General features: G+C 42.2%; 1 protein-coding gene across 2 annotated transcripts in view; it reads left to right on the top strand.

Moving 5' to 3' along the window:
• LOC122557045 (gamma-aminobutyric acid receptor subunit beta-4-like) overlaps positions 1-24,597 on the top strand; it is a 160,936-nt gene that overhangs the window by 88,327 nt on the left and 48,012 nt on the right. The window contains exon 2 of one of the 2 annotated variants that reach the window (XM_043704282.1): positions 6,289-6,444. The exons of the other annotated variant lie outside the window; for it this stretch is intronic. The gene's annotated coding sequence lies outside the window, so the exon portion shown is untranslated. The remainder of the gene's footprint in view (positions 1-6,288; positions 6,445-24,597) is intronic. 2 annotated transcript variants of the gene reach the window in all.

Below are 24,597 nucleotides of genomic sequence, written 5' to 3'. Positions count from 1 at the left end.
TCCCCATAGTTAATGTTTACATGTTCAGGTGTGTAACTACTTTTACATTTACTACAGCCCATCTCCATTCAGGACTCTTACTTCACAAAGGCAGATGTTCTTATCTGAGTCTGAAAGGTTGATAGGCTTGAGGGTTGTTGATCTTGATTGTGATTTTCGAGGAAATTACTTAGTCTGAGACTCGGAATTTTGTTTCAAGAAGCTTTGTTTTTCGTGAATTCACGGAGAGGCTGCTACTATCGTCACTGTCTCACAGCACTCTCTCAAGCTGAACAGTCAGCCTATACTTATACAATGATACAAACAACTTTGCTTGCATTCCACACTTTACAATTATCGAAGAAAAAGATAAGCACAGTACAGCTATCACCTTTGATTTTTGATGTTGCTCAAGGACAGAGAAACTAATATGCTAAAGATGCACTTCCCTCTAACGAGCTTAAGATACACTCCCTATATTTTGTCAAACTATAATTACACAGCCTCAGTCTTTATCTCAAGTATTATTTTTCCACCAAAGCTGTGAGCCCAAGAGCCAAGATACCTTTTACCTTGGTCAAATGTCCCATCATGCAACAGTATGCTAAGTTCTTATTACTTGCACACTGATCTTGGCCTTGATTGATCTGCGGGAGGACCTTTATAAAGGATGGTATTTGTACTTGACCGTGGAATTGATTCATTACCTACCAAGAGGACCTTTTATCAATGGAATTTCCTGTATTGAACTCTCCGTTGCTGATTCAAGGAATTGCCACATAGCCTGTGCTGCACTGTTACAACTACTTTCTTGCATTTCAGGACCTAGTAGTAGTTTTGTTTTGGACAGGTAGCTTCTTTTTTTCAATATCCTGGATGCTAATACCAAGCAGTTTCTTGTTTTGATCATTTCTCAAATCTATGGACATTGGTCAGGCTCAGATGGGGTTGCACTTTGTACAAGCAAATCTTTGCTCTCAGTCTCATGTATCTGATTTGAAGATTTTAGGTCTCTCTATTTGAACCTGCTGATTAGATTGGGGTGTATTAATTCATCCTCTGTGAACAAGACATTTCTCCGTTCTCCATCACGTTACTTGAGGACTGTTGTTCACTCACCATGATCTTTGACACTGGCACTGATCATTTTGATCTGTAAGACAAATGATTACAGTGTTCTTCAGTGATGGTGGAGACAAAAAGCAGTTTCATCACAGTAAATTCTGTAATTTCCTTCCTGCTAACAGTTTGATACAATTCTCTCATTAATATTAAGTTGAGATCAATTTTGGTAACCTTTCTGTCTCGGCGCTGTCCTGATTCAAAGAAACCCAATGAAGTTTTCAACCAGCTGTTCCATCATCAGTAGGCACCTAAGGGTCCATTTCTGGGTCAGTTGTTATCAGGGAATGAGTCAAACTCTTTTTGCTACTATAATGATGTTCAGGCCAAGACATTTAGGTTCAAATGTGAGGTTTGCTAACTGAATCATGTAAATGTTTTTACTCCCTTCTCCTCTTTGTGTTGCAGTGTTACTTCTAGCATACCCATCCTGTTGAGAGTTTTTCATGTGCTCCATGAAGTCTCATCTATACAGGCTTTAACTTCCTAAGAACACAGGAACAGGCCATTCAGTCCCTCATGCTTAGTCTACCATTCAATGGCATCATGTCTAATTTATGGCCTAACTCATTGGCCCGTATCCCTTAATACCTTTGCTTAGCAAACTTTCTAAATGTCAGATTTTAAAATTAGCAATTGATTCAGCATCTACTGCCATTTGTGGAAGAGTATTTAAAATATTTACCACCCTTTGAGGATAGAAGTGCTTCATAACATCCCTCCTGAACAGTCTGGCATTAATTCTCCAAGCCCCAAATTTTAGAATCCCTAACCAGTGGAAATAGTTTATTTTTATCTGCCCTGTTTTCTCCTGTTATTATCTTGGAGACATTGATCATATAACCTCATAACCTTCTAAATGCGAGAGAAAACTGGCCTAATTTGTATAATCTATCCCTGAAGTCCAGGTATCATTCTTGTAAACTTATGATACACTCCCTCCAAGACCAGTATATCCTTTCTAAGGTGCTGTACCCAGATCTGTTCACAGTACTCCAAGTGACGTCTAACCAGAATTTTGCCTAACTGCAACATCACTTCTGCATCCTTGAACTCCAGTCTTCTAGATATTTAAACCACCATTCCATTAGCCTTCTTGATTATTTTCTGCACCTACTTGTGACGTTTTAAGGATCTATACATCTGAATTCCCCAAGTCTTTTTGGATATCTACTATATTTAACTGCATACTAACTATAAAGTACCCTATTGATAACTTCACAATTGCTTACATTGAACTCTATCTGCCACATTTTTGCCAATTTACAAAGTCTATCGATATCCCTTTGTAATTTTATGCTGCCATCTACGTTGTCTACAATGCTACCTAACTGGATCATTTGCAAACTTCAATAAATGGCTGGCTATGTCATTACCCACATTGTTAATAAATATTATGAATAATTTAGGCCCTAGCATTGATTCTTGTGGGGCAACACTGGTCACATCCTGCCACTCTTCTGCAGCTGTGGTATTTGATGCAATGTGATAGTGACACTCAAAACTGTATCAAAGTGAAATTAATAGGATGCCCAATGTGACAGCTGGCATTTAGAGGGAAAAATGTGTTGGTAACCAAGCTCACTACTCCACTACTCCACTGCTCCACAGTATTGGATAAGTGGTTTGATTGAGTAATCAAAATGACCAGTTTGCTTCCCTCTATAAATGGTCTAAACAGAAGAAGATCTTAATGGTATTCCAAAAATACTAAATATTCAAAGAACAAAAGGAGAAGAGCAAATAAATGCAATAATTGTCAATAGAAATGGTGCAAAAAAAACTAATGGGGGAAAAACAATAAGTCCCCTGGAATTGATGGAATGTATTCTGCATCTAGGATATTCGAAGAAGTACCTACAGAAATAGTGATAGTAATCTTTCAAGAATCCTTAGGTTCTGAAAAGTGCTGGAGGATTGGAGATATGCCAAGTTGTAGATAACTTAAAAGTTAGGTGGCAAGGCAAGTGGTGAGTATGACACAAAGAGTCTGCAGAGGGATAGAGATGAGTTAAGTGATTGGCAAAAATTTGGAATAGAATGTGGGAAAATATGAGGTCACAACCTTTGGCAGGACAAATAGAGGAGGGGAACTTTATTTACTTGGAGGAAGGTTTTGGAAAACTGCAGCACAAGGGGATTTAAGAGTCATCATACATAAAACAAAAAAGTGAGCATTCAAGTTCAGCAAGTAATAAGGAAGACAAATGAAATGTTGGATTTTACATCAAAGGGAGTAGAGCATAAAAATAGCGATGTCTTATTAAAACTCAATAAGGCACTGGTCAGACTACAATTGGAATAGTGTGTCCAGTCCTGGGCCCCTTAGCTAAGGAAAGATATACTAGCATTGGAAGCAATCTAGAGAAAGTTCACTAGCTGATTTCAGGCATGGTGGAGCAGGTCTTATGAGGAGCAGCCAAACAGGTTTGGCCTTTACCTCATTGGAGTTAAGAAGAATCAAACCTATAGGATTCTTAGGAGTTGTGACAGGGGTAACATAAAAAAAGTTGTTTCCCCTTTCGAAAGAGCCTAGGACCGGGGACATAATTTCAGAATAAGAGTTGCCCAATTAAAACAGAGATGAAGAGGAATCTCAGAGGGTAGTGAAACTATGAAATTCTTTACCAGAATAGTCGAGACTCGGTCATTCAGTATCTTCAAGATTGAGATAGATTTGTCGTCAGCAAAAGAATCAAGGGTTATGAAGAAAAAACAGCAAAGTGAAGTGGACGTTTATCAGATCAGCTATGATGTCATTGAATGACCCAGCAGACTTGATGGGCAGAATGGCTTACTTCTCCTCCTATGTCTTATGATCTGGAGGAAAGTGAGGACTGCAGATGCTGGAGAGTCAGAGTCAAAAAGTGTGCCGCTAGAAAAGCTCAGCCGGTCAGGCAGCACCTGAAGAGCAGGAGAGTCAACATTTCGGACATCTGACGAAGAGCTTTACAGTGCCACACTGTTCGACTATGTCTTATGATATTACCATCACAATTCAAATTTACAGGATTTGTAAGGTAGTTAAGATACCATGAAATTGTATCTTTGTCCAGTTCCCAGATGCTTCAACCAAGAGAGAATTTCAAGAAGAGTAATGGTGTCTTTAATGCAAGTTTTGGAAGTTTGTTTTTCTCCCCCATCTGACTCCACAGATTTTTTAAATTGTAAAAAAAAATCATAAAGGGTGTATAGACAGTCATCAGCAGAGTGACCTAGATGTAGCATTCCTTTGTTACAGTTGTGTACTGCCTTTGTGGCTTTGTTGTTCTGAGGTGCTGGTTTGAAAACTCTCAGTTTTTCTCAAGGGTTAGGTCTGAAGATGTGAAAGAAATCCCAGTTCCATAAACCTGACCTTTAAAAAGGCCACCTGCACTTTCCATCACATTTTAAAACTTCATCAAAACTAGCTGTGCCTTCTCTGATATTTTGGAGGTTTACAATATTTTCTGTGGAATATAGCAGTGCACTTATGTGTTCAGCTTAAAATTTAGTGTTTAGTCATGGAGTAATTTCTGTACCTTAAGAATTTTCTTCTTCGAGATGGCAATCCTGAGCTCCATTCAGCCCATCTCTGTCATAGAATCTTCTTGGGGAAATGACTCTTTGACTCTATTACTTCTCATTCCATTTCTTCTTAATGTGTTTGTTTCTTCTTATTCCATTATAGTTGTTTTAAACCTATAGCAGCTCAATGTCATATGGAATCTTTGAGTTTGTATTCCTGTATTAAATCAATGCTATTTAAATGCTGTCATAAAGTTTCTTCAGATTCCTGAGAGCAATTTTGCAGTATTTTGTCTACAGATTTTAAATATGAATTATGACAATACTGTATGATGTTTTTCCAATAAAGCTTAAAATCAGTTAATTATCAAAACTGCATTGTGCTCCTTCTTTCAAGTTTTAATTTGTGTTAAATGGCAATGTTGCATCTCTGTATTGTTGCTTCCTGGGTTCTTTTCTTGCTTTCTGGGGGTTCTCACCTTCGACAACCATGATGGAGGTTTCCCATTTCTTAGGCCTAACTAGTCAATATTAGTTCTACCTATAAACAATACATTATTAGGTAAGAAAAGAGCCTCTGCTTATTAAGATTCTCTCATGGTTTATCTTCTATCATTGATAATTCAGCAGGCCTTTTCACTCAGCTTAGCAAGGAGGATTAATGGCAATTAACTATACCAGCCGTGATTCTTCGGTGATTTTTATCCAATGTCCCAATATGACATGGTGATCAGCAGTGGGCATCTTTGCTGAAGTATCAGAAAATAAAAACAGTAGAGAGAAAACATTTAACTCTGGAGAATAAAAAAAATAAACAAAAAGAGTTTACCACTGAAAGAACATTACTACTTTAAGAAGTCATGGACAGTTAGTCAGTAGCGAAATACATAAACCAACAGTCAGCAGTGCTCATGGGTGAAAGCAGCATTCAAGAAGAAAACCTTCACCTCAGAGTTGGTAAGAGGCACAAGGAGAATAGTGTGGGCTAGGAAGAGAGTGAAAGGTAGCAAAGTATGCAAAATCATGGTAGGATTGGACTATATAGGTAGGCAGAATCTGTTGCCATTGGTGGGAGATTTGAAACTAAGAGAGCAGTGATTTAACGTGATAGACAAATCAACAAGGAGCAAGCATTGTTCCATGTAATGAATGCTTCGGGTCTGAAATGGTCTGCCTGAGAGTTGGGGTGGGAGCAGGGTGAATCTGAGGGAATTAGGTTATTATCTGAAGGGGAATGTTTTTGCAGAGCTTATAGTGGGAGGAGCAATGAGCAGGGAGTGGGGTAAGGTGATGTATTCTTACAAAGTGACAGCATGAATACATTGGATCAAACTCTCTCTTCTGCTATCGATTCCTTGAGTCAACGAAGAAAATCTCCAGTGTGCAACAAGTGCAGGAATGTTACTTAACTGGATTGTTGTTCTAAAGAGTTGGTGCAGGCTAAGTGGTCTCCTCCTGAGGTGCACTGTGGAATGATTGCAGACAAGAATCTAGAAATATTGAACCCACACTGTGTCAAATTAAGGTTGTGTCCCACACTGGTACGTTGCCACGAACTAGCACCAAAGAGTTCGATGTGACAGAGTGGATGGCCTAATAATAGTTGCGAGGTTTGGAAGCATCGTGGCATTAGGTGTGGGAACTAACGTTGTGATGGATCTGAAGTCCTTTTTCTTGCAGGAAGTTGGTTCACTCACTGAAAGACAAAGGACAATGGTGGTCATCTCCTGTCCTGCGGGGTCAGCAGAATCATCAGACCCGACCTGGGGCTCATGGACCTGTTTAAATGGGAGAGACTTGCTTTCATAGACAACTGGGGAAAAGTACAGCAGCAAGGTAAGCACTTTAGGAGGGCTGGCCTCCATCTTAAATCTCAGGGTGCACAGATGTTGGCCAAGGATTTTGACATAGTTCAAACACTGTTTTGAGACTTCTTGAGGCAAATGGTAGAAGTGATAAACTAGAGTCCTTCTAATGGGTCAGTTCGGATTAACAGACTGGTTAGGGACAGGCACTGCAAAGGAATGGCACCTACAGTCAAGGAACTGACTCAAAGTGTATTTAGGCCAATGAAAGTGAAATAAATGTTGAGGACTGTGTCTCTACCTTCAACAAGTCAGGATGTAGGTTGTCACTGAGACATGGTTACATTTCAATAATATAATATAACCATGAGACAGGTAAGATGAAATGGAAGGGAGAAGTGCTCACCTCATTTACTAGGCCCAATCTAACATGATTCAGCAGCTATTCATCCAAACCAATGCCTGTTGGATAGTCAGTTTTTCCAAGTTTTTATTCCAGAAAGGAAAAAAGTCTTTGTATTTCCACAGCATTCTCAATGATCTCACAAAGCAACTCACAGCCAGTGATGTACCTGTTGATGTGTACTCACTATAATTGTAGATTAGATTACTTACAGTATGGAAACAGGCCCTTCGGCCCAACAAGTCCACACCGACCCTCCGAAGAGCAACCCACTCAGACCCATTCCCCTACATTTACCCCTTCACCTAACACTACGGGCAATTTAGCATGGCCAATTCACCTGACCTTCACATCTTTGGACTGTGGGAGGAAACCGGAGCACCCGGAGGAAACCTACGCAGACATAGACAGTTGCCTGAGGCCGGAATTGAACGCGGGTCTCTGGCGCTGTGAGGCAACAGTGCTAACTACTGTGCTACCATGCCACCAACTGAAGATCGCAGCCAACATATGCACAGCAAGCTGCCATAGATACAAATGAGATCATTGAGTTTTCTGATGTTTTTAGGATAAAGATTTCCCAGGACATTGCCCTGCATTGCAACTGGTAACATGGAATCTTCTGTCATCCAAAGGAGAGAGCAGATGGGACTTCAATGTAATACCTCATCCAATAGGGATCTTATATGGCACTGCTCCCTCAACACTGACCTTCTGACAGTACAGTGATCCCAACTGACGTCACTACCGGACAATTCAAATTGGCCGAGCAAAGAGGCTTGGGAGAATCTTGTGTGGTACCGAGTGATGGCTTTCTTGATGCTGAGATTGACAAGTCACATTTTCCAATCAAGTTCCAAAACACCAAGATGAGATTATTGCTTATGAACAGCAAGCGGTCTCTTATCAAGGATTATTGCTCATTACTCCCTCATCTCACCTGACAAATATAAAGCTCCTACTCCACACCTGCAAGATAGAAACTAGATGCTAAGAATTTCCAACATGAAAGTCTGAGTGTGTACCTGGTCACTACAGGTCACCACTTGCTTCTCCGGACAGCCATCTTGGAAACTACGCACCATCATTTCAGAGCACACTGTGTGGACAGTGGGATGTTGGCTATCTGGCACATGCCACCCTCTCCACATCATCATGGCACATTTCCAATCCACTTATAGTACATCTCTGCACTTTAATGATGCACTTTGCAGTATACTGGCAACTATCAATGGAATACTACCGCAACAAGTGTGCAAAAGTGCATAGTCTTCACCAGACTGCTCACGCGTTCTCTTCACGCTTACTCACTTTACACCTGTCAGGATGCTCACGGCATCCCATCCTTGTCATTGCTTATGTTTCAGTGCTTCACCCCCTCAGCCAGACTCTCAGTATGTCTGTCTTGCCTTTCAGACACAAAGCCAGGCAGATTGTCATGGTGGTCAGCAATCAACAGAGTGAACGTGTTGTTAAACAGTACTGTGCTATGTCAATTTCACACCAGCACCATGTGCCAGCGGTTTACTCAGCAAACACACTACATGGGACAAGGATAGCCTGAGATTACAGGAGGGTGTAGTCAGGCTGATTAGATGGACTGATCGATGGCAAATAGAATTCAATCCAGATAAATGAGAGATGATGCAATTGGGCAGGACAAACAGGCAATGGAATACATGATGAACAGTGGGACTCTGAGAAACACCAGGAATCAAAAGGACCTTGTGTGTATGTACACCGAGGCCGTTTCAAGGTATCGGGCAGGTGGATGAAGTGGTCAAACCGACATATGGGATACTTGCCATTATTAGTTGAAGCATCGAGTTCAAGAACAGGGAGATTATGCTGGAGCTGTATATAATGTTGGTTAGACCATTGCTGGAGTAATACAGTTGTGGAATCCATAATTTAGGAGAGTCGGAACAGCACTGAAGAGGATGTAGAGAAGACTTACCAGAATGGTGTCTGGGCTGGAGCATTTCAGTTATGAAGTGAGATCGGACAGACTGGGATTGTTTACCTTAGAGCAGAGGAGATTGAGAAGGGTATGATTGAGATGTATAAAATTATGAAGGGTAGACAGGAAGAGACTTTTCTCCTTGATATAGGAATCAATGATCATGGGTCAGAAGGTTTAGAAGAGATATGAGGAGACACTTTTTCACCCAGAGTCTGAGAATCAGGAACTGTCAGGATGGTAGAGACAGAACCTCTCTCAATATTTAAGAAGTATTTAGATGTGCATTTTGTAATGCCAGGGCCTAAATGGCTATGTGCCAATTGCTACAAATGGGGTTAGAGTAATGAGGAGGTTGTTTTTGACCGGCACAGATATGATGGGCCACGGGAGATTTTTCTGTGCTGTAGACCTCAATGCCTCTGACAGTGTGGCATTCCCTCAGTACTGACCTTCCAACAGAGGCATGGTGTTTAAGAGCAGGGAGGTTATGCTGGAATTATATAAAATGTTGGTTAGGCCATAGCTAGAACATTGTATGTAGCTCTGGAATCCACATTATTAGAGGGATGTGATAGCACTGGAGAGGATGCAGAGGAGATTTATCAGAATGTTGCCTGGGCTGGAGAGTTTCAGTTATGCTAAGAGATTGAACAGACTGGGATTGTTTTCCTTAGAGCGAAAGAGGTTGTTAGGGAACATGCGCGAGATATACAAAATGGTGGGGGCACAGAAAGGGTAGATAAAAAGACACATTTCCCTCTGGAGGATCAAATGACCAGGGAGCATAGATTTAAGGTGAGAGACAAAAGGTTTAGAAGAGATGTGAGGAAAAGGTTTTTCTTCCAGAGTGTGGTGGGAATCTGGAACTCACTGTCTGTAAGAGTGGTAGAGACAGAAACCTTCATACCTTTAAATGGTATTTAGATGTGTAATGCCAAGGCATTTTGGCTACATGTCAAGTGCTAGAAAACGGAATTAGAATAGTTAGGTAGTTGTTTATGACCTATGCTGACTCGATGGGCCGAAAGGTTTTTTCTGTCTGTAGATCTTTACGATTCTACATAGTGGCATTAGTGCAATGTATAATTGAAGCATAGTATTCTTGTCTTTTCAGTTCCTCTCACAATAAATTACACCATCCCATTAGTCTTCCTGACAACATGATACACCTGTATCTTTAATTTTTGTGACCAGTACACCATTTAGACCCATTTAAATGTGCTCTCCATTTCCTACCAGCCAGCCAATTGTCTATCCATGCTGAGACACTGTCCCCTGCGTGAACTTTTATTTTCCACAATTTGCTCTAATGTGTCACTCCATCTAATATTTTATGCAAAACTAAGTAGAGTGTATCTCCACATTCCCCTTTATTTGTTGCACTTGTTACTCTAATTGGGTTAAATCTAAATTTGCTTTGACTAACCAAGCTGATATTTCTCGATTACCTAGAGTTTTTCCAAGTACACAGTCATTAACTCTTTAATGATCAATTGCGAAATGCTCTCCATGACTGATGTCAAAATAGCAGGTCTCTCATTCCCTATTCTCTGCCTCCGCTTTCTTGACTGGAGGGATTATATTTCTCTTTTTTGAATCTGAAGTGTCATTCCTAATTGCCCTTGAACTGTTGGTTTGTTGAGCCATATCGGAGAGTGCTTGAGAGTCAGCCACATTGCTGTGGGTCTGGAGTCTCATATAGGCCAGGTTGAGTGGGGAGTGGGTGGCAGATTTCCTTCCCTCAAGGACATTCATGAAACAGATGGGTTTTTTGAACAATTGACAATAATTTCATCACCACCATCAAGCTTTCAATTCCAGATTTTATTGATTGAATATAAATTCTATGTAACTGCTGGGTTTAGGTTTGAACACTTGTCCACATAGCAAGGGGAGGAACAAATGACTACAGTTGTTGGAATCTGTACTGAAAACAACAAATGCTGGAGATTACAGCGGGTCAGGCAGCATCCATGAAGAGAGAGCAAGCTAATGTTTCGAGGTCAGATAACTCTCCATCAGAGCTGGAGTAAAGTGTGGAGGGGACAGCATTTATGCTATTGTTTTGTGGGGAGAGGTGGAGGGTGGAGGGTGATATGGAGGTGAGGGTAGTGGCTGTAGGGTGCTCATGGAGAAAAGATGTTGATAGTTCAGATTAAGTGATCAGAATGTGAGAATGGCAGCACAATGATGTATCTCCAACCAGACCTGAAAGGACAGTAACTGGGATGGGAGAGGGGAGGACATGACAAGCTAAAAGAAAGGGAAGAAATGGTTCACAATTAGAAGGTGTTGAACTCAATATTGACTCCAGAAGGTTGTAAAGTGGCTACTCTGAAGGTGAGATGTTGTTCCTCCAGTTTCCGCTGTGACTCATTGGACCACTGCAGCGTGTCAAGGACAGACAAGTGGGCACGCGAGCAGGACACTGTGTTAAAATTGCCGGCTATGGGAAGGTCAGGGGCACTGCTTGCCCACAGACTGGAGATCTTCCACAAAGTGGTCACCCAGTCTGCGTTTGGTTTCTCCAATGTAGAGTAGGCCACACCGGTGCAAAGATACAACACCCAAGATTGGAGAAGGTACAGGTGAAATGCTGCTTCAACTAGAAAGATTGTTGAGGCCCTTGGATGGTGAGCAGGAACGAGGTGAAGGGGCAGGTGTTGCACCTTTTGAGGTTACATGGGAAGGTGTCATGGAGAGCAGGATGGGGGATGGTGTTAGTGTTTGTAGAATGGACTAGGGTATCCTAGAGGGAATGATCCCTGTGAGATGCAGACAAGGGGAGTGAGGGAAAGATGTGTTTGGTGGTGGTGTTCTACTGGAGATGTCTAAGATGGCAGAGAATGATCCTTTGAATGCAGAGGTGGTGGGATGAAAACTGAGGACAAGGGGAACCCAATCATGCTGTTGTGAGGGATGGGAAGGGGCAAGAGTGGAAGCACAGATGATAAGTTGCAGGGCCTTGTCAACTGTGGTGGATGGGGAACCATGGTCACAGAAGAAGCAAGCCATGTTAGCAGAACTGTTTTGGAAGGAGGCATCATCCAAACAGATATGATGTAGGCAAAGAAAGTAGGAGAACGGGATGGATCCTTACAGGACGTGGGGTGTAACTACAGCTCATCACACACCACATCTTGAAAGGACTCCATCCCATTTTCCCAGTTCCTTTGCCTACATTGCATCTGTTTGTATGGTGCCACCTTCCAAAGCAGGGCTGCCAGTATAACTTGCTTCTTCCATGACCGTGTTTTCCCGTCCACTGTGATTGAAAGGGCCCTCAACACAACCGATCTATCACCCGTGCTTCCACCCTTGCCCTTTCCTGTCACTCACAACAGCGTGATCAGGTTCCCCTTATCCTCACTTTTCATTCCACTAGCCATTCAAAGGATCATTCTCTGCAATTTCAGACAACTCCAGCAAAACGCCATCACCAAACACATCTTCCCCTCAATCCGCCATCTGCATTTCACAGGGATCATTCTCTCTGGGATACCCTCATTCATTCCACAACCAGCACTACCCACCCCCCAGCTCCATGGCACCTTCCCATGTAATCGCAGAAGGTGCAACACCCATCCTTTCACATCCTCCCTGCTCACAATCGAAGGGTCGAAACAGTCTTTCCAGGTGAAGCAGCATTTCACCCGTACCTCCTCCAATCTTGTGTATTGTACTCGCTGCACCTAATGTGGCCTACTCTACTTTGGAGAAACCAAATGCAGACTGACTGACTGCTTTGCGGAACACCTCTGGTCTGTGCAAGGCATGACCCCAACTTTCCCATAGCCGGTAATTTTAACACAGTGTCCTGCTTGCATGCCCACTTGTCTGTCCTTGGCATGCTGCAGTGGTCCAGTGAATCACAGCATAAATTGGAGGAACAACATCTCATCTTCAGATGAGGCCCTCTACAAACTTCTGGAATTAATGTTGAGTTCAACACCTTCAAATTGTGAACCATTTCTTCCCTTTCTTTTAGCTTGTCATTGTCCTCCCATCGCCCCATCCCAGTTACTGTCCTTTCAGGTCTGGTAGGAGACACGCCATTGTTCTGCCATTCTCACATCTTGATCACTTAATCCGAATTATCAACATCTTTTCTCCAGCAGCATCCTACACCCACTACCTCCACATCCATCCATGTTCCCCCCACCCCAAACTATAGCATAAATGCTGTCCCCTCCACATTTCACTTCAGCTGTGATGAACAGCCATCTGGACTCGAAACGTTAGCTTGCTGTCTTTCCATGGATGCTACCTGACCCATTGTGATCTCCAGAATTTCTTGTTTCCTGCATCACAAAGGACTGGGCCTTTGGATCACTTGACCGTTGACACTATTCTGTGGTACCATTTCCTCCATGGCCATTTTGATTCAAGATTGAGATTTATTATGTTTATTCAATGATGTTTGGAGGATTTGTTGTTTCATGGGACTACTTTTTGAAAGAATTTACAAGGCCTATTGAATCCTCCAGTTATTCATCCATTGATTCCTGCCTGAACAGAACTGCCTGAAATCTGAGTTCACAAACTGAGAATTGCTACACTGATTCAAAGGACTACCACGTGGCTATTCATAATTTTGGGGTTAGCAAGAAGAAATAAATGAATAACTTGTATTTTTATAGCACCTTTCACAGCCTCAGGATATCACAAAATACTTTACAGCCATATTTTTGAAATAGAATCACAGTTGTAACAGGAAATGTGGCAGCCAATTTTGCAGAAAGCGAGTTCCCACAAACAGCAGTGTGATAATGTCTACATGATCTGTTCTTATGATACGGTCTCATTAAAATAGTGACTAGATCACCTGGGAGAATTCCTGTCTTCACTCAAAATATCTATCAAACATTATTTGGGTTCTGCCTGAAAGTGTAGATTCCATCTCCCTGCACTAGAGACTGGATTTTGCGCTCAAGTCTTTAGATTGCTTAGAACCCAATGTTTATGGCTCAAAGGTGAGATGCTGCCAAATGAGCCTCAGCTGACACTCTGAAGTGTAATCACAATAATACAGAAAAGAAAAAAGACAAAACACTGAGGATGTTGGAAATTGGAAGCAAGCAAAAGAGTGTTGGAGAGACTCAGTAGCTCTGGCAGTCTGTGTAGAAAGAGGAACAGGAGAAATGTTTTTGAGTCCCTCTTCATGTCTGAAGGAGAATCATTCCAGACCCGAAACGTTAACTGTTTCTCTCTCTCCACTGATGCTGCCAGCATTCTCTGTGTTAATACAGAAAATAAATTTGTAAATTCTTTAAAATGTCGGGGACTCTGTAACTGTTTGCAAGAGTGTTTGAAGAAATTTTAAGAGCTACCTCCAACATTACCCCCACTCTATCCAAGTCATGATCAAAACTTTCCATGTGACCTGGAAAAAGCTGGAAGCACTGCCAATTGGAAATTGTGAAATTGCACGTGGTATCACTACCAATAGAAAGGAAACTAAGGTACAGGTGTCACGTGGCCAATGTCAATTAAAGCTACGCTGAAGGGAGAACACATGGGAGCTTGGCCCAAAGGGCCTGTTCCCCCACTGTATGGAACCTAATCTAATCTAAAAGCAGAGGGACAGAAAGCTCAAGACAGAGTAAGGACAGGAATTGTGAATTTGACAAGCCCACTACTATCCTTCAGTTTTGCCATAGCTGATCTGACCACTTAACAAGGTTTATGAGCAGACTTCTGAAGAATCAAGACCATCATGAACTTAACAAAAGTGGTTGTGCAACAATGTGCCATTTGGATGATGACTGTTTCTAGGGAGCTCAAATGAAGTGTGGCAGTTGTTGCAAGTGATTCAAACACCAAATCTATTGAAGGAGAAAAATAAACATCCTATGTTCTGGAGGCTGAATTTGAATAATTGTTAAATCGTACATTGTACAACATTACTGTGAGGAGAATGCTTGTAATCTTTAGAGATATTCTCTGTTCCTTTCTACTTTACCATGGGTATTTTACAGAGTGATGGAGTCATACATCTTGGAAGCAGACCCTTTGGTCCAACTTGTTCATGCCAACCAAGCTCTCCATACTAAACTCGCCCCATTTGCCTGCGTTTGGCCCATATTCCACTAAACCTTCCACATTCATGTACCTGTCCAAATGTTTTTTTAAAAAAATATTATAACTGTACCTGCATCTACCACTTCCTCTGGCAGTTCATTCCACATACAAACCATCCTCTGTATTGCCTCTCAGGTCCCTTTTAAATCTTTCTGCTCTCACCTTAAAATTATGCCCTCTACTTCTGGTCTCTGCTCCCTGGGGAAAAGACCTTTGCTATTCACCTTACCTATGCCTCTCATGATTTTATAAACATGTATAGTGTCACCCCTCAACTTCCTATGCTTTAGTGAAAAACGTCCCAGCCTACACAGCCTCTCCTTATAACTCAACCCTCCAATCCCAGCAACATCATTCCAAATTTTTTCTGCACCTATCCATCCAGGATGTCTCGAAGCAGCTTCAGAATGTTCTGAAGGGGGAAGGTGAGCAGCCAGAAGTCATTATGCACGCTGGGGCACAAATGATATACATAGAAATAGGGATGTATTCCTGCAGAGCGATTATAGAGAGCTAGGAAAATAGGGTGCCGGTTTCCTCCCACAATCCGAAGATGTGCAGGTTAGGTGAATTGGCTGTGCTAAATTGCCCATAATGATCAGGGATGTGTAGGTTAGGTGCATTAGTTAGGAGTAAATGCAGAGTAATAGGGTAGGGGAACGGGTCTTGGTGGGTTACACTTGGGAGGGTTGGTGTGGACTTGTGGGGCCAAATGGCCTATTTCCACACTGCGGGGATTCTATGATTCTAATCACAGATGAAGTAATTGAAGAATCATCCAGTGAGGCCTTGTGGAGCTAAGAACTAAGAAGGGGATGGTGATGGTTGTATTAAAGGCACATTAGTGAGACAGGTTCACAATATTCCAAATGTGGATTAACTAAAGTTCTATAAAACTTGCCAATTTTTAAAATCTGTGCCCCAACACGGAACATTTCAGGGAACGTCTCTGGGACACATGCACCCTGCAACCCCACCGCCCTGTGGCCGACCCCTTCAACTCTCCCTCCCACTCCACAAGTCCTGGGCCTCCTCCACCACAAAATCCAAGCTACCCTATGCCTGGAGGAAGAACACTTCATCTTCTGCCTTGGCACTCTCCAACCACACGGCATCAATGTCAACTCCCTCTACCTCATCCCAGATCCAACCCTCCAACTTGGTACTGCCCTCTTGAACTGTCCTACTTCTCCATCTTCCTTCCCAACTATCTGTTCCACTCTCCCCTCCGACCTATCACACCCCTACCTCCATCTACCTATTGCCTTCCCAGCTACTATCCCCACCCACATCCTCCTATTTGTCTCAGCACCATTCCCCCCCGCCCCATCCCCCGAACCAATTTCCTGATGAAGGGCTTATACCCAAAATGTCGATTCTCCAGCTCCTCAGATGCTGCCTGACCTGCTGTGCTTTTCCAGCACGACATTTTTCAACTCTTGTACTATGGCCCCCAATTAGTCAACAGGAATTAGAGGAACAAATATGCAGGGAGACTGGGGAGACTTGCAGGAACAATAGGGTTGTCATTGTGGGGCATTTTAATTTTCCTAACATGGACTGGGACTGCCAGAGCTTTGATGGGGTGGAATTTATTAAGTATGTTCAGGAAAGTTTTCTCAAACAGTATATACAGGGTCCAACTCTGGAAGGATCAAAACTCAACCTACCCTTGGGAAATAGGACAGAGTAGGTGCCAGACGTGACAGTGGGGGTAAACTTTGGAACTAGTGACCATAGTTCTATTAATTTTAAAATGGTTACGGAGTGGGACAGAACTGGTCCACAGATTCAAGTTCTAAACTGAGGCAAGGTTAAATTTGATGGAATTAAACAGGAGCTTGCAGTGGGTTGTTTGCAGGCAAAGGGTCTTCTGGCAAGTGGGAGGCCTCTAAAAGTAAGATAGCTAGACTATAAGATCTTTATGCTCCTGTGAGGGTGAAAGGCAAGGTTGACAGGAATATGGAACCCTGGATGACAAGAGGTACAGGGGCTTTAACCAGATAAAAAGGAGGTATAGCACATATGCAGACAGCTGGAATCAAGGGAATCCCTGGAGGTATACAATCATAAGACCACAGATTAGAAAACTTAGGAGCAGAAATTAGGCCATTCCACCCATCCAGTCTGCTCTGCCATTCAATCATGGCTGATAAGTTTCTCAACCCCATTCTGCCGCTTTCTCCCCGTAACCCCGATTCCCTTGATATTCAAAAACCTATCTATCTCAGTCTTAAATATACTCAATGGTCTGGCCTCCACAGCCTTCTGTGGCAGAGAATTTCATAGATTCACCACTTTCTGGCTGAAGATGGTTCTCCTTATCTCTGTTATAAGAGGTCTTCTCTTTAGTCTAAGGATATCCTTTAGGGGATAAGGAGTTTACTAAAGAAGGAAATCAGAAGGGTGAAAAGGAGGCATGAGATGGCCTTGGCTGAGAGGATTAGGGTGAATCCAAAGAGATCATTTAAGTATATTAAAGGAAGGAGAATAACTAGAGAGAGAATAGGACCCCTCAAGGACCAAAGTGGACAATTATGTATCGAACTGCAGCAAATGGTCGAGGTCCTCAATGAATATTTTTCCTCTGTGTTTACCATGAAGAAAGACATGAAGACTTGGGAAAGTTAGTGGTGATATCTTGGGGACAGCCCATATCACAGTAGAGGAGGTGTTGGATGTATTGGAACGTATGAAGATGGATACATCTCCTTGTCCTGACCTGACATATCCAAGAACACTGCAAGAGGCTACTGAAGAAATTGCAGAAGTCCTGGCTGATATTTTTGCATCATTGTTAGCCATGGGTGATGTCCTGGAAGACTGAAAGGTAGTGAATGCAAAGAAAATCCTGGGAACTATAGACCAGTGGTAAGTAAGTTACTTAAGAAGGTTCTGAAAGATAAAATTTACATGCAATTGGAAAGACAGAATTTGATTTGGAATAGTCAGCTTTGTGCATGGGGGATTATGCCTCACAAATTTGTTGGAGTTCTTTGATGAAGTGACTAGGAAGGTTGACGAGAGCAGGGCAGTAGATGTAATCTATACGGACTTCAGTAAGGCTTTTGATAAGGTTCAATGTGGTAGGCTGCTCTGAAAGGTTAACTTGCATGGAATCTAGGGGGATCTGTCAAATTGGATACACAGTTGGCTTGAAGGTAGGAAGCAGAGGGTAATTGTGGAAGGATACTTGTTGGACTGGAGGCCTGTGACTAGTGGAGTGCCTCAGGGGTCGGTGCAGGGCCCATTGTTGTTGTTTAATCTATATTAATGGTTTGGATGAGAATGTACAAGGCATGATTAGTAAGGTTGCAGATGACACTAAAATAGGTGGTATCGTGGACAGGGGGGCAGGTTATCAGAAATTGCAGCAGGACCTTGATCAGCTGGGGAAGTGGGCCAAGCAATGGCAAATGGAGTTTAATATAGATCAGTGTGAGGTCTTGCATTTTAGAAAGTCAAATCAAGTTAAGAGTTTCATGGTAGGGTCTTAAGGAGTGTAGTGAAACAGAGGGACCTTGGAATTCAGGTGCATGGTTCTCTGAAAGGGGAGTCACAGGTAGACAGGACAGTGAAGAAGGCTTATGGCACACCGGCCTTCATTAGTCAGGGCATTGAGTATAGAAGTTTGGAAGTGTATATTGCAGTTGTACAGGATGTTGGTGAGACCACACTTGTTGTATTGTGTGCAGTTTTGGTCACCTTGCCATAGGAAGGATATTATTAAACTAGAAAGAGCGCAGGAGAAATTTACAAGGATGGTGTCTGGACTCAATAGTCTGAATTATACGGAGAGGTTGGACAAGATCAGATTAGATTAGATTACCTACAGTTTGGAAACAGGCCCTTCAGCCCAAGAAGTCCACACCAACCCTCTGAAGAGCAACCCACCCAGACCCATTCTCCTACATTTACCTCTGACTAATGCACCTAACACTACGGGCAATTTAGCATGGCCAATTCACCTGACCTGCACATTTTTGGACTGTGGGAGGAAACCGGAGTACCCGGAGGAAACCCACGCAGACACGGGGAGAATGTACAAACTCCACACAGACAGTTGCCCGAGGTGGAAATCGAACCTGGGTCCCTGACGCTGTGAGGCAACAGTGCTAACCACTGAGCCACAATGCCGCCCCAAGCTAGGGCATTTTTCTTTAGATCGTAGGAGATTCAGAGGGGAATCTTATAGAAGTGTATAAGACCATGAGAGGTATGGATAGGGTGAATGTACTCAGTCTTTTTCCCAGGGATGGGGAATCATGGACTCGAGGACATCAGTTTAAAGTTAGAGGGGAAAGAATAAAAGGGAACCTGAGGGATGACTTTTTTACACAGAGGATGGTACGCACATGGAATGAGCTGCCAGCACAAGTGGTTGAGGTGGTACATTAACAACACCTAAAAGGCATTTGGACAAATACATGGATAGGAAAGATTTAGAAGATTCTGGGCCAGATGCAGGGAGTTGGAGTTGGCGTTGACGGACATTTTGGTTGGCGTGGACCAGTTTGGGCCAAAGGGCCTGTCTCCGTGCTGTAGAACTCTATGACTCTCCAGTTTAGTAATATCCAATAGCAGGATGACCAGAACTGAACACTGTACTTCAAAAGTGACCTCATCAACATTCTTTACAACCGTAACAAGATACCCTAACTCCTATAGTCAATGGTCTGAGCAGTGAAGGCAGGCGTGCTAAATGCCTTCTTTACTACCGAGTCTGTGATGCAAATTTCAATGAACTGTATACCTGAACCCTCAGAGTGATAATACTCCTCAGGGCCCAACCACTGATGTCAGATTACTGGTCTATAGTTCCCAGACTTTTCCTTGCAGCTGTTTTTTTTCATAAAGGCACATCAGCCACCCTCCAGTCTTCTGGCACCTCACCCGTGGCTGTGAAGGAAAGGTCTTTTCCCTGACGTGGGTGAGTCCAGAACTAGAAGGCATAGGTTTACGGTGAGAGAAGAAAGATTTAAAAGGGGCCCTGCAATTTCCCACAATGTCCTCCAGTGCACTCGATCAGGCTCTGGAGATTTATCTACCTTTATGCCTTTTAACACCACCAGCATTTCCTCTTCTGTAATGTGGACTGTTTTCAAGACATTTGAAGGTAAAGGACAAAGGGTGGCAGTGGATGGTTGCTTTTCAGACTGGAGACTTGTGACCAGTGGTGTGCCAAAAGGATTGGTGCTGGGTCCACTGCTTTTTGTCATTTATATAAATGATTTGGATGTGAACATAGTGGGTATGGTTAGTAAGTTTGCAGATGGCACCAAATTTGGAGGTGTAGTGGTCAGCAAAGAATACAACGGGATCTTGATCAGATGGGCCAGTGGGCTGAGGAGTGGCAGATGGAGTTTCATTAAATAAATGTGAGGTGCTGCATTTTGGAAAAGCAAATCAGGGCAGGACTTATTCCAGCCTCAGGTGACTATCTGTGTGGAGTTTGCACATTCTCCGTGTGTCTGCGTGGATTTCCTCCGGGTGCTCCGGTTTCCTCCCACAGTCCAAAGATGTGCAGGTCAAGTGAATTGGCCATGCTAAATTGCCCATAGTGTTAGGTGCATTAGTCAGAGGGAAAATGGGACAGGGTGAGTTACTCTTCGGAGGGTCGGTGTGGACTTGTTGGGCCGAAGGGCCTGTTTCCACACTGTAGGGAATCTAATATAATTTAATCTTAATGGTAAGGTCCTTAGGAGTATTGCTAAATAAGGAGACCTTGGAGTGCAGTTCATAATTCCTTGAAAGTAGAGTCGCAGGTAGATAGGATAGTGAAGAAGGCGTTTAGTATGCTTTCCTTTATTGGTCAGAGCATCGAGTATCGAATTTAGGAGGTCATGTTGTGGCTGTACAAAACATTGCTGGTCCACCTTTGGAATGTTGTGTGCAGACTGGTCTCCCTCGTTTGGGAAGAAGTTGTGAAACTTGAAAGGGTTCAGAAAAGATTTACAGGGATGTTGGCAGGGTTGGTGGGGTTTGAGCTATAGGGAGAGGCCGAATAGGCTGGGGCTGAGGGGTGACATTATAGAGGTTTATAAAATCGTGAGGAGCATGGATAGGTTTAATAGACAAGGTCTTTTCCCTAGGGTGGAGGAATTCAGAACTAGAGGTTTAGGGTGAGAGGGGAAAGATTTAAAAAGGATCTAATGGGCAACTTTTTCACGCAGGCAGTGGTGTGTGTATGGAATGAGCTGCCAGAGGAAATAGTGGAGGCTGGTACATTACAACATTTAAAACACATCTGGATGGGTATATGAATAGGAAAGGTTCAGAGGGATATGGACCAAGTTCTGACAAATGGGCCTAGATTAGTTTTGGATATCTGGATGACATGGACGAGATGGACCAAAGGATCTGTTTCTGTGCTGCCCATCTGTTTGACTCTGACTATTTACTTCCCCGAGTTACGTAGCTTCTATGTCTTTCACCACAGTAAATACTGATTCCACACATAGTTCATACTAATTGTAATTCATGTTAATTTACATTGACTCTATTCTGGGGAAGTAAAAGTTATATAAAGTGAAACATTGATAAATTTTCATTTGGGCATCATTTGATGTGTCTAATTCTTTTGGTTTATGGTTCTCCCATAGGATTGATAACAGAAGACGACTTCATTTTGGTTAGTTGAATATCATTAAACTTTCACAAATAAATCCAAAACAAGTCTATAAATGGTCAATGTGTCAGGCATTATCTGTGGTAAGAGAAAGAGAGTTAAATATTTAAGGTTGATGAGTTTTCATCAAAACTAATAATTAGATAGGTAATGGAGTGGAATAGATGTGGTCCAGATCCATTGGCTGTATAAAGGTATCTCACTCCACCGATGCCACCAGACTTGCTGAGTCACACAGATGGAACTACCACGTGAAGGGCCTCATTGAGTGGTATTTGAGGTGGTCTCCATTTCCTCATTAAGACTTTATGTCTTTTAAATACTAGCACTTAGAATCAGAGTTACAAAGCATGGAAATAGACCCTATGCTGCACTCATCTCTGCCAACCAGATATCCTAAACTGACTTGGCCCATTTCCCACTAAACCCTTCCTATTCATACACCCTTTCAGATGCCTTTAAAATGTTGTAATGGTACCAGCCTCCACCATCTCATCTGACAGCTTGCTCTGTTCATGCACCACCCTCTGAGAAAAAGTTGCCTCTCCAGTCCCTTTTAATTCTTTTCCCTCATCCTAAACCTATCCCTTCTTGTTTTGGCCTCACCCTATCCTGGGGAAAATGTCTTGGCTATTCACCCTATCCATGTCCCTCGTGACTTTATAAACCTCTATAAGGTCATTCCTCAGCCTCTGACGCTCCAGGGAAAATAGTCCCAGCCTATTCAGCCTCTTCCTATAGCTTAAACCTTATTTGAAAGCCATTTTAAAAATCACAAAGCCGATTCTCTCTGATTTAATGAAAAGTATTATTTATTCACACATTCAATCCTGGAAAGGACTGATGCACCTTCGTGCATGCATTCTCATACCTTTACATTCCATTAGACAGACAAACACATTCACTCATGCAACCATCTACAAACACACTCACACACGCAAACATACACTCGCAGATGCAGACACACATTTTGCCCTGATTTAATAATGCTGTCTTAAATCAAGATGCATTTGTTGCATTCCATTAACGAGAAGGTATTAGCTTTATTGTTTTTACCTTCATCCTTTTTACTGACACCTCAAGCACTGTGTCAATGGTTGAATTTCCATATCATCTGTCTCCTTCTGGGGTTGATTCTTTCTTTCCCTGTCTAATTCTGTGGATCCAAGATCTAGTCACATATTCATAGCCGTATTTATCAAGATGCTGTATAAAGTGCAGGCATCCTTCGGCTGCTTCAATCTCACAGCATTTTTATTCCAAATGAAATATCTTTCAACTTTGTCCTCTATAAATGTATGCCTTTAATGAAAGCCTTTACTTGACTCAAATGCCTTAGTGCAAGCCTCGGATTCATCCTCTGAGCAACGACTCTTCTCTCTTCTTTTACTCGTGGAGTCAGGTTGTTGTATATTTTTAAAATGTTGTTGCTTGTCACACCGCCCATCTCCCATTTTGCCAGTTCAAGCTTTATTGTTTCCATTTTTCCTCTCCTTTTTTCACTATTCTTTTCATCTTTTATCATTCAAGTACTCTATTTAACTCAAGATGCCAGGAAATCACTTTAATCATATCATTCCTGCAAGATCTTGCTTTCATCTCTACCATCAAATTGTCTGCTCATTCTTAGTTTAGTCTTATTCAAAGATTTTAAATAATCCACTGTTACATCTTCCTCTCACAGAAAGGTCTTAGTAACAGTCAAAACTATTTTAAAATTCCAACCTATGTAATAATAACTGTGCCTCCTGTTCTTGTGTCCAGTATCTCTGTATACATGTTTCGTTAAAGTTGCACCAATCCCACTTTTCATTCTTCAAGGGTATCCATTTTGTTCTGACCTCAGTGATTCTTGACCAATTGAGATGCCAGGGTGAAACTTGACTTGTTAGATTTTAACTTATGTTTGAAGCATGAAGGTCGGTCACTGCACATATTCCCAGGAGGCTACCAGTGTACATTTAACACAAAATAAAGTCTTTTTCTTAAGAAAAAGGAAAAGAAAGATCTTCATTATACTAGATAAAAAGGTTTGAAAGATTTAATTGCAGAAATAAGAAAACAAACAAGAGTGACTAATGTAAATGTTAGTCCTTTAGAGGTTCAGAAGGGGCAGTTAATTATGGGATATGATGAAATGGTTGAGGCATTGAACAGGTACTTTGCATTGGTCTTCACAGTGAAAGATGCTAATAACATGCCAGTAAGTGACAAAGGGACGAAGATAAATGAGGACCAGGAAACAATTATTATTACAGAAGAGTTAGTGTTGGGTAAGCTAATGGAACCAAGGATAGAAGAGCCTGGCCCTGATGGAATGCATCCCAGGGTACTTAAAGAGATGGCAGGAGCAATAGCAGGTGGACTGGCGGTAATCTTCCAAAATTTGTTGGACTCAGGGGCAGTCCCAGCAGATTGGAAAATAACAAATGTGACGCCACTGTTTAAAAAGGGAAGAAGACAAAATATGGGGAATTATAGACCAGTGGGCATCACCTCTGTAGTGGAGAAGATACTTAAAAGTCTATTATCAAGGAAGAAATAGCAGGGTATCTTGAAAGAAATTGTGCAGACTCAGCATGGGTTCATGAGGGACATGTCATGCTTCATAAATCTTCTGGAATTCTATGAAAACATTTCAAGCTAAGTGGACAAAGGGGATCCAGTAGATGTGGTGTACCTAGATTTCCAAAAGGCCTTTGACAAGTTGCTGCACATGAGGCTGCTACATGGTGTTAGGGGTAGAGTATTAGCATGGATAGAGGATTGGTTGATTGCCAGGAAGCAAAGAGTGGGGATAAATGAGTGCTATTCTGGCTGGCAATCAGTGACTAGTGGTGTGCCTCAGGGATCGGTGTTGGGACCACAATTATTTACAATATATGTAGATGATTTGGAGTTGGAGACCATGTGTACAGTGTCAAAATTTGCCGATGACAATAAGACAAATGGCAGAGCAAAGTGTGCAGAGGACTGTGAAACTTTGCAGATTCACTGAGTGAGTGGGCAAAGGTCTGGCGGTTGGAATACAACCAATGTTAGTAAATGTGAATCATCCATTTTGGTAGGAGTAACAGCAAAATAGATTATTACTTGAATGGTTAAAAAG

This window comes from Chiloscyllium plagiosum, chromosome 15 (assembly GCF_004010195.1).
Source record: "Chiloscyllium plagiosum isolate BGI_BamShark_2017 chromosome 15, ASM401019v2, whole genome shotgun sequence".
Taxonomy (NCBI): Eukaryota; Metazoa; Chordata; class Chondrichthyes; order Orectolobiformes; family Hemiscylliidae; genus Chiloscyllium; species Chiloscyllium plagiosum.
The sequence above is the reverse complement of the archived record's forward strand: the minus strand, read 5'-3'. Positions and strand labels throughout refer to the sequence as shown.